This window comes from Rhynchophorus ferrugineus, unplaced genomic scaffold (assembly GCF_030347505.1).
Source record: "Rhynchophorus ferrugineus isolate W39M unplaced genomic scaffold, kcgeb_rfMv2 rfM4, whole genome shotgun sequence".
Taxonomy (NCBI): Eukaryota; Metazoa; Arthropoda; class Insecta; order Coleoptera; family Curculionidae; genus Rhynchophorus; species Rhynchophorus ferrugineus.
The window spans coordinates 44,500,494-44,512,674 of record NW_027472583.1 but is presented as its reverse complement, the minus strand read 5'-3'; the positions used below and the strand labels follow the sequence as shown (position 1 = coordinate 44,512,674).

The 12,181-nt window shown below is 33.5% G+C and overlaps 1 protein-coding gene across 3 annotated transcripts in view; it reads left to right on the top strand.

Moving 5' to 3' along the window:
• The window catches only part of LOC143195998 (membralin), a 177,882-nt gene that overhangs the window by 95,889 nt on the left and 69,812 nt on the right, over nt 1-12,181 (top strand). The window lies entirely within an intron of this gene.

Here is a 12,181-nt window from a genome sequence, read left to right as displayed (position 1 = left end):
CTACGCTTTGGAGCAGCTTCATCGTGTGCACTCCACTCGGATGACTGTCGATTGGACTTCGGAGTGAAATGATGGAACCATGTTTCATCCCTTGTCACATATCGACGCAAAAACTCGGGTTTATTACGCTTGATTATCTTCAAATACTGCTCCGAATCATCAACTCGTCATTATTTTTGGTCAAAAGTGGGCTCGCGCTGCACTTTGCACAGAGCTTTCTCATACCCAAATATTCGTGAATGATATGATGTACATATTCAGTTGATATCTTTAGAGTGTCTGCTATTTCATTAAGTTTCAATTTACGGTCATTCAAAATCATTTTGTGGATTTTTTTTATGTTTTCGTAGGTAACAGTCTCTTTTGGGCGTTCACCGTCTTCCGTGGTCATTTCAACACGTCTAAACTTAGCACATCAACCCTTGATGGGTGATTTTCCTGGTGCAGTATCCGGAATCTCGGCATCAAACCAAGTTTTTGCTTCAACTGTATTTCTTCCCTTCAAAAAGCAATATCTTATCAACACGCGAAGTTCCTTTTTATCCATTTTTTTTCACAATAACAAAAATTGCTTCACTCAAAATGCTAAATCCTAAATGCTAAAAAATGCTAAATTCACAAACTAATGATCCGACAGCTGTCAAATTTATAAACGCATCTTTTGAGGGTTAGGGCTAACTAAAAACTAATTCTGGTAGAGCCATCTAGGTGTCAGGTCGGGGACTTTTCAATTCATCTGCTTGATGATGCATCTACAAGATGATGACTTTGTGTCCTGCTATTGCGTTACTGGTTATTGCTGGGGATTTTTGTATTATATAATATAGTTGATTGGATTGAATACAAATTGGAAATGAACTTTGATATAACTAAGATAAATAACATAATTTATTGGACGTCTATTTAACTACATTCATTTTATAATGAAAATACTTCTTAATATTTGTTAATTAAAATTTAAATTTATAAATTTTGAAAGATCATATACATTAAAGTAACATATAAAACTGTTACCAGTTCTGAGATACTCGTTCAGTATACAAGATGTAAAACCCTGCTTTCTCTGACCCTTTCGTAAGTATTACATTATTTGCAGTTTTTACTGTCCTCCATTGTAGCATTCTGAATAAATTGCATCACCATTTTCTTTTCTCAATTAAATTTATTGACAGCTTTGTCTTTTCAAGATATCAATATTTTTTCTGGCCTATTGGTTTTTTCATTTACTGTGTGACTTTGTTTCTGACTTTTTTGACTGAAGACTACAACATTTGCAGACTATCTCGACAGGATGCTTCATTCTCATATACTGGATGACGTTAAATCATTACCCTGCGCCATTTGATAAGAAATGATAAAATTCCATTCTAAGAGAAGTTAAAAAGAATTAAAAATAACATTAGGGCAAGGAAAGCTTCTGGTTTTAACTTTTTTCCGGGATAATTTGAAAGGAACCAAGAGGAGCACTAACTAAACTCAGCATCCTAATAAATATATCATCCAGACTATAATATTTACTACAACTGTAGAAGATGTCTGAAGTAATTGTGGTTCTTAAAGCAAGCAATCTATGCCTAGTATAATTTGAGGAAAATACAAGCAGATGTGCTACAAGGAAGTATATTGAGAGCAGTCCTTTGTCTCTATCTGTTATATGCTGGACTTACAAACATTCAATAAAAGTGTTGTAGCTTGATTTGTCGTTGATATTGCAATCCTAGCCATTGGACATAACAACATTGAAACAACGGAAATATTACAAACGACTATTACCGAAATTCAATGCTGGACACAATAATGGAATATCAAATTGATTTTACCAACAAAAAATCAAGCACGAGCCAGCATATATAAATCAATCATTCACCCAATCCCCTCTAAAAAGTACAACCAAATATCTTGACATGAATCTTGATGTTAAACTCACATGTAAGCCACATGTTAAGACAAAATGTGAAGGGAAAAAAAACTGGTTATTGGGTAGATATTCAGGTATTCATAAGTCTTGAAACCAGTATGGACTTTAACATAGTGTTGAACTCTGGGGTTGTACCAACCAAAGCGATATAAATATTGTACAAATATTCCAAAATCAGGTACTGCGGGGTATTGTTGGTGCTGCATGGTATATTTATATTGACAATCTGCAGAAGGACCTGAGGGTAGATATTATCGATTACGTTATCAATTAGTATGCCTAAAAACTGGAGCAGATGCGCCATCAGTACATCAATATAGATGTTTTTCCAACTCTTATATAAAGAGGATAGTTATAGGAAGTTTAAAGAGAGTAAATAATCACAATATCAGAGCATATCGAAAGCAATGATATTAAGTACTTTGTAATTTTAAAGCAGTAACAAGGTAGGATCAAAACAAATAGGTTATTAGCGTTAATTTCCTAGAATGATATATTAAGTAATAGAAAAAAGTTAATCTTTTAATATCTAGTTTTTAATCAGTAGATGGATTGATTACTGTTTAATTATATGGACCAGAAACATGCTGAGCTACTCAGAACTCTTAAGTTTTATTAGAAGTACTAACATATAATTATTTTTTGGGTCTTCTTTTCCAAATGTTTCATAAACTTCTAACAAAATAACCGCATAATTTTATTTTAATGCATAAAACTACTTCCGCGCGATTAAAATTACTTGATATAAACCAAGCCAAGTGGCAAATAGATCGCCATTAAAATTACAAACCACTAAAATCGTGTTCGAACATCGCTGCCATCCGCCTGGTCGTAATTCTATTTACGCGCGACTGTCCGACAATCAGAACAGTTTTAAACTTGACTGGCGACAACTTTTCGGCAAAATTGAATTATTAAAGTCCATAAAAAGTTGCGACTGGGAGCAACTTGACGTCCGTTAGAGTATTAAAACGATTAGACGATTTGGGGAAGGAAGGAGGGGCAGAGAAGATGGGAATTTAAGTGAAATGATGTGATTTAATGAACTATATACGTATATTGGTATTGTGAATTAATTTTAAAACATTTACATGTCATGCTATATCATATCGGATGCACATTGTATGTACTTAACGTAATTTATGCAAAATAAATTGTAAAAAGTTGGATGAATCGATCATTGGACTAAACGAATTAATGGATGTTAACTAATTAACTGAATAAATTAAATAACTTCTGAAGAAATCCAATAAAAACGCATTGTTCGGCTTTTTCATAAGGTATAGTGAACTATGAAGTAGGGTTGTAGATATAATTATCGATATTACGATATATAGGTACATTGTTAAAAATATATATAGATATACTTCTAAAAATATCGATATATCGAAATTTTTGCAACTAGGAGGAATATCGATATTTTACAAAAGTTATATCGATATTTTTTAGAAAAAATTAAAATATTGATATATCAATCCAAATTGATTGATATTCTCTAACAATTTTAATAAATAGCGAAATTTTGCATAAATCTTTAAAATTAAGTAACAAAGTGTACAAATCGTTTAAAACTAAGTACCAATTTTAAAGGTTTATTCAACATAACTAAAATATAGTCTTTTGTTATATATAGTAGATTTTAAATACTATCTTTAATTTTTTTGTGAAAACATCGAAAAAAGGCCAAAAAAATATCTGCCATAATTATATATATATCCCTATATCTCTACTGTGAAGAGAAAATGTACTAAATATTTAAAATTAAGTACCAAATTTAAAGGTTTATTAATAATAATTAAAAGTTTTTTTATAATATCTAAGAAATATCTTTAATCTTTTTGAAAAAATATCGAAGAAGTGACAAATTGCTGTATGCAATACGTTAAACATGATTGAGTCATGATTGATGATCTGAGCTCATTGTTATTTAGAATATATGTCATATATTGTCATATGGTCGGTAATTGTTTTTTTTTGTATATTTTAAAATCTCTTTTTGGCAAACGAGGGTTTATCTGGACTGGACCTATATTTTAACGTGGGCTCTGGATCACGGTTCTTAGCACTAAGCCTACCGACTGGCGAGTGACCGAGTGAGTAATGGCGTGACTGGGATCATTTTCCTTATCGGATTTTGCACTCTTACCTAGGACAACAACAAATATTAAACAATAACAAACAAATACGGCCATGCCCCAGCAGGATTTGAAACCGCAACTATTGCAACAGTAGGAGGGTCTTGTCGCCTTTACCACTGCTCCAACCAAGCCGGTGGTAATTATTTTATTAAATACATTGATATATCAATTGCTTATATGCTTTTCTCGTTATATTGCTATTATAATTAGCCAATTATGATTCAGAGCTTAGTTGAATCCAATAATGCTTAATTTAGAGGTATGCCTATTAACAGTTATTTACGTTTTAAATTATTTTTTCTATTTATTTACCATCTGCTGCAACTTTATTTACCATCAATTGCAAGTGGTATCGTAACATCATTATTTAATACAGTGTATCTAACATATATAAGGAAACTTTTTAGGATCTCAGTCTATAAGATAATAATACTTTGTTGAATTATTTATTAGTACTTTGCTTGATATATGTGTAATATACAATACTAAATAACTACACAATGCTGTACTTAAGTGTGTTTGTAAGAATACTATATTATAAAAGTTATTACTATACTTTAAAGTTAATATGGTTTATCTTGTCAATCTCTTGATTTTTTAATGACTATCAGTAGATAGTATGAGTAATTGAAATTCCATTAACAGGGTTTTTAGATTTAGGTATTATTCTAATGGAATTTTGCATTAAGTTTCGATACAGCCAAGCCTGGAGGAGAGCTCTATGGGATCCAGGCCTTTGGTTTTGTTTTGGATGATAACTGTTAAGTAATTGTTATGTGGAATGGCCTGTTTTCGAAGTAGGACTCGATTAATTCGACCTAGACCAAGAGGTATCATGCCTGACCATATCGAAGGCCTCGGGGAATGAGATCAATATATTAATGAAATATAATAAATATAATAAAATTAAATATATTGAAAGAAGGCAAATCGTTGGTGCTCGGCTAGCGGGAGTGTTTGTGATCAAAGCAGTTGAATTGTTTAATGGATCATGGCGACTGTATCCGCAATAATGAAAGCATACATAATATATGGTAAAACATAATCAGCGAAGAGGAATAGTGGGAGGGAACCCAAAGTTAACTAACAGCGATCGATGAATATTTTGATCGAGTGAGAAACCCTTCATAACGAAAGCACCGCTAAGTTGCGAAAAGAAGTGGTACAACGATTATTAAACTTGAGCACGTGAAGATTAGAAGAATGTGGTATGGTCTGATGAATCGTCATTTACATTGTTTGCTACAAACGGCTTGGTTTATCTATGGAGAACCTTTAAAAAGTCTCCGTTATGTGGTTCCGTTATGATTAGGACGATAATATCGTGGCACTCAGCTATCACTGACCGGATTACCACGATTGAATATCTCTAGTTCATCAATAGTAAAGTTCTTAATATGATTTACATGTTGCTTCCAAATACTGCCATATTGCAAGCTGATAATACGCGCCCATACACACTGCTAAAATGGTTGAGTCTTTATTTTAGGAGAATCATCGAACATCTTCTCTGATCGACACAGTCGGTGAGGAGTGGATTTCCATCTCCAACATCCTTGCAGCAATTGACGGATATTTTGGTACAAGAATGGGACAACATTCAAAAACTATTCCGTTAAGAATCGCAGCTGTTTTGAGAATAAATGGTAGCTCAACACCTTCTTAACAAATAAATATCCTGTATATGTCAGGTTTTGTCGATCTCCTGTAGGTCATAAAGCCTCTCTACGCAGGGTCTTCTTTTTGGCTGTTTTTAACTCTCATTAGTTTTTTTTACGTAATGTGGTGAGGCGGTTGTGTGTTAAACAGATGGGAGGTGACATACGGAGTAGACAATTATTGAGATTTATCTGTAATACTTCTTCCTCGCATTCCTCGTAGTGGTTCAGTGGGTTGAACTAAAAAGCATGTCTGTTTCTGGTTGATCTTGGTTTGGTGATTGAAAACGTCTAGTTGCAGATCCTCGGAAGCTTGAATACTTAAGCACAGAAAATTTTCTCTACATGTTTTTATTTGTTGTCCCAATTTGGGATTTTCGCTTTGATGAGTACGAAATAGGTGAATATGAATCCACTATTGATAAAACGTAATTAAATATATGATACAAACTATAATTATAATAATCCTGAGAATCCAAGTTACCTTAGTCATAAAAATTGTAAAACACTAAACTTTTTTAACTTATGATAGTTTCCTTTTTTTATATGAAAGTGTTTATTACTTCGTAAATATGTTTCATGGATGAAAGCTGCGACCAAGGACACTTTTTCTGAGCTTCAACAGTTCGGCTAAAAGAAAAAGTCGCGTCAATTTACCATATCCGAATCCCCTCGGTTTCCACTTGCCTGACACAATTTAATCAGGATCCATCGACTCGACGTTGGGTCCTTGACGGTGGGGTAACACTGAAACACCCTTAATTACATCGAAAGGGGTTGTTTATTTTCAAGGCGGGACCTTTACAGCCGCTAATCTTAAATAGGTAATTACCCATTTCGGTTTTCGCTCTTTTCCGTTCTCGGTCCCTGGCAGTGCTTACTGTTTTGACACGTCTCGATTAAAAGCCACCTCGCATAATTAGGTTCTTATCGTCGACTCGTCAGATTTTGCGGTATCGAGCGATAATTAACTTTATTTTTGCCCTGTGCCATTTTATTCTCCTCTTCGTCGGACGCGACCACTGGGGAAAAGTGCGTCCTCGATTATTACTAAAGCGAAAGGCAAGGCATCAAAGACGATGTTCCGCGGTTGTTTGCGTTTGTCGTTGCGACACACAATAGCTCGTTACTCAAGATCTTTTTCATATATACTTTCTTTCGTGTAATAAGAAGCTTTTTTTGAAGGATTTTTTAAATTTTTATTTCATTTATTGATAACATATGTTCTAATGACATTTATTTTCTTTTTAAAATGTTTTAGATCTCGTAATTAAATTTCTCATTATTTTTTAAAATAAAATTATAGCAATTGTAGGGTGGGTTTAAAAACACCCAGGGCTAGAATAAAATTATATTTATTAAAACAATATAAAATAATCACACATCTTACATATATAATAACAGAGATCAAAATAAATGATATATAAACTACTTATTCAATAAATGGCAAAATACATAAAGCAAACGTATATGCGAGATCTTGATGTTCGAGGTTGTCGGGTGATAATTCTGCAAACATAATAAATCGTACCTGAGCAACCAATTTTCAGTGATAAGGGTTAAAATAAAATATAATTGACATATTACATAGATAGATGTTCAGGTTATTAAAATATAGCGGTACTGGCAGTCAGAATACTGTCCGATATAATAGTATCGATAATAGTGGTTTGGATAAATGTATATATCAACAAATACTGGTAATGGATGGTATTGATAACCAAATAAAGACGAAGTGGTAATAAAATGATTAACCAGGATGGTTAGCAATAATCTTAGTCCATAGTAGTCAATAATTGACGAACAGTTATTATAAAACAGACAGTAACGGTAACTGATAAACTAATGATCAACTATGCTTGGATGAAATATGACATGTGCGCACGGTACGTAGGGAAAATAACGCACGACATACCAGTTTATACGCTAACACCAACAATAATGCACGTGCAATGAGATCAAGGGAAGCAGACGCACAAGATCCTGCCATTACTGTTAGTAATACTTTCTAGGGTAAAGCTAAATTGTTCAGTATATAAATAAGTCAATATGTAAATCAATAAATAAGCAACTCTGTTGCTATGTGCACTCATTTCTTCTAAATCCGACTATGATGGACGTGCAGTGGGTACAAGGGAAAAAGCCAGAGGCAAACACGCTGTCTCCAAGAGCCGACAGGAACCACGTTTGGTGGCGTTTATGTATCTTCAGATAGCCAATAAACCACTTATAATGGATGTCTATAGCTAACACACAACATATAATGATAATTAATAACAATGATAAACTGTGCTTGGATGAAGTATGACATGTGTACACGGTACAAAGGGAAAGTAACGCGCGACGCACCAGTTTATGTGCTAACACTAACAATAATGGCATGCAAGAGATCAAGGGAAGCAACCCGCGAGATCTGCTGCCACTATGGTTAATGGGCCTCGCTAGGATTAAGCTAAATTCTCAAAATAACTAAATAATTAAACTGTACTGTTATTAGTGCACTCACTTCTCCAGCTCCAGCTATGATGGACGTGCAATGCGTACAACGGTGAAAGCTAAAAGCCACACGCTAGATACGCTGCTATCATGAGTCAGCAGAAAGTACTTTCGTTGACGTTTATGTATGCTTCAAATTATCCATAGATCATAATTACGCCTCAGTAACTTTAGCCACTTTGACGTTAGTTTATAATTTAAATTTAAATAGTTATAATTTATATTTGCAGTTGCAACCATAAGACTATTATCCTTGGTTTGCCATTATCTAAGAATTATAGAGAATATACGATGAGTCGAAGAAATAATAAAATATAGTAGAATAACATCTATAAGGATGGATGGATAAATAGATAAATAAATAAATAGAGAACTACAAATTAACAATAATAAATGGAAAATAATAAATAGAATATGAGAAATGAACGCTAATAAATATAAAATATTAATAAGAAATTAATAAATCGAGATTCAGTGGGTAATAACTGGAATACTCTGTGAACAAATTTACCATTTGATGAAATTCAGCTTGGACTGGACAAAACAAAATAACATAAACTGAGAGATGAGAACGTAGTGACTCTGACAGTCGCGTCTTTAGAAATGGCCTTTTATGAACTTCTGACGTCCCTAGGACGTGATCACATCTGGCAAATACAACCCCCGAAGAAAGATCAACAATGTTGCACTTCATGATAGTTACTTCTGTTAATAAGTATTCTCAACGATGACAAATCATATAATTAAAAAATAGCGGCAATCCCGCCTAGTTCCTTTACATTATCGTTCAAACCTTTTTAAAAAAACAATTGAATGATCCAAAAACTAAAACATCTAAAATATCGAACTACGAGATGGAATTCTAAGTATATTGACATTCGGAACGATTTATGATTTCCTTGAATGCTTCCTGTCTGTATTTATTTCCCATATTCGTTTCCTCTATTTTACTATTTATTCCTATCTTTCCCATAATTATTGTAAATTAAAGATAATAGTTTCATAGTTGCAACTGTAAAACATAATTTATTACAGTTTTGTTAGTCAGAAATTGATGCCAAAGTAACTGGTGTGTACTTGTGAATTATTACTAATTTGAAGTATATATAAATTTCACCAAAAGTGGTACTTATCTAGCGTATTTGCCTTTGGCTTTTTCCCTTGCGCGCATTGGACGTTCACCATAATCAGGGATGGAGAAGGGAGTGCATACCAATAAGGGCGTCGCTAATTTCGTTATTTGGGTTTTTTGCTTTATCCTAGCGAGGCCTACTAACTCTAGTGGCAGGATCTTGCATGTCTACTTCACTTGATCTGATTACACGTCAATTCTGAGACATCAATGGCCAGACATAAAAGCGAGGTAAATATGGTAATAACTTCATTCATTCCACTAATTTTTGTGATAATTTTTTGAGCTGCAATAAATAATGTTTTGTTCTTTAGTAATTTTAGTAGTTTCTCGGTAATTTTTACATATAGCCGATCACATTTTTTTCTATTATCTTTTCAATCCCTCTATAAAATGTATTTTTGTTGTTGTTTGTGAAGGGACTAACAGTAATCGCCAGTCATGTGTGGTATCTTTTTTAACCTTTTTATAGCCTGATAAAACTATTCCATTGGCTCTTTACTGGGCTAAATTTTTAGGAGAAAGTTAAAGAAAGAGAGAAAGAGAAGATATTTGTACAAAAAATGTCTCTTTATAATATCCAAGTTTTCTTTTCCTTTGTACTTCTCGCTGCTTCGAACTTGAAATCGAACGTCAATTTAAGATTATCAGCTCCCGGACTTTTCTTTCAGTTTAGCTACGTTTGCATATCAGAGTACGACAGTTAAAATGATGTTCATATGTATGTTAGTTAAAGTTTTTACAAATTGTTTTACTAAGTCACATTTTATGTGTAGTGACAATACAGATTACAAAATTTTCTTCTCAAAACTACTTTTTTCCTTACGCGCCATGATTTTTGGATCACTTTCTCTGCTATCCCATTCACATATAAAGGATGAAAACTTTGTAAATACATTTTGTTGATTAAGAGGAATTGAGGTAACTTTTAAATCTTTACAGCATGCAATCATATGTAGTAAAAGTAACTTTACATTTTTTAGTAAGTTTGTCGTTGTATTTTTGTATATGGTCTGAATAGGCAATAGATAACGAGGAATAAGTATTTCCAGTATGTAATAATAAATATTTTAAACTTGCTTTTACCATTGAAATATTAAAATGTAAGAAATTAACAGGTGATACTACTTTTTTATTGTTGTATTCGGAATTATCACGTCAAACAACAAAATAATTATCTAAAATTATGTATTTGGAAAAATAGAACTATGTGGCGATTGTAAATTTACTGATTGACAAACATTACTTGTTTAAACACACTTACTTCGATGTTAGATATGGTTGACCGAAATATAATTTATCAACCCATCGTAACTCTAGTCATCTTAGAGTCTCTTATAGGTTACTAACTAATAATCATCAAAATGGCACTGTTTCTACCCAAATTTACATGGTTACTCCATATTCATATAATAGCCCACGGCTAAGAAACTATTGCAATACGCCTTTGGTGGCTGTTCATCCTGAATTGCAGGCTTCTGTTCAAATTCCAGTGACTGTGTCAATTCTCAGCAATTTCACTCAGCCTTTGGTGGTTTTATACCTTGAACTGTGATGTCTGTGCCGGTAATCGCCGAACTAAAAGCTTGAATATTTTTTATTTGGAATGGTTTATGACTAGGGATTGTTGAACATTTTCAATCCATGTTTTATAATCTTACACCCTCAACTGCGATACTTTCACCCGAACTCTATGTAACTACACCAAGAAACCCTTTGAGTAACTGCGGAACCAGATAACTTGATTCCATAATAGCCTTATTATATTCTTGGAATCATTCTGACGGCGCCAGTTATAATTTGTGAAAGATTTTAGAATCTAAAAACTCTTAATTTACGTAAAAAGATTATTTTCATGTCACTATTTCACCATTCAGATAGTTTTAAAAAACACATGGTCGGGTAGTCAAGAAGAAATAGTCAGAGAAAGTTAAAATAGAAGAATGGACGGGTAGTGTCGACTACTGGCTTTTAGTGCGTGAATATTATAGGAATGCCATAAAATATCGATACATCAAAATTAATTGTTCGATATTTTTTTCAAAGAAGTATCGATAGTCATAAATGAGGGTATTGAACTTGTTAGTGCAATGTAAAATATCGATATTAAAAACCTAGGGCTTTCGAAAGAGAGCAACGAACTTTCGTTTTGGGATTTCGCCGAAATCGATATTTTTCTCCACGGTCGACATCTCCAAAATCTTGCGATTGCCTATGGCGCTAGTAGCGCCACACCTAACTTTTTCAGGAACTTATTAACAGATCAATTGAAACGTCCCCGGCCTGATACATAGATGGTGCTACTAGAATTAAATTCATATGGTTTTTAGTTAGCCCTAATCCTCAAAAGATGCGTGTATAAATTTGACAGCTGTCGGATCATTAATTTGTGAATTAACATTTTGAGTGAAGCAACTTTTGTTAGTGTGAAAAAAAATGGATAAAAAGGAGTTTCGCCTGTTGATAAAATATTTCTTTTTGAAGGGAAAAAATACAGTTGAAGCAAAAACTTGACTAGATGCCGAGTTTACGGACACTGCTCTAGGAAAATCAAGAAATCAAGGATTGGTATGCTAAGTATAGACGTGGTGCGCACCGAAGACGGTGAAAGCAGTGGACGCCCAAGAGAGGTTGTTACCGTCGAACACCTTAAACAAATCCACAAAATGATTTTGAATGACCGTCAACTAAAACTGAATGAAATAGCAGACACTCTAAAGATATCAACTGAACGTGCACATCATATCATTCACGAATATTTAGGTATGATAACGCTCTGTGCAAAGTGAGTGCCGCGTGAGCTCACTTTTGACCAAAAACAACGAGTTGATGATTCGGA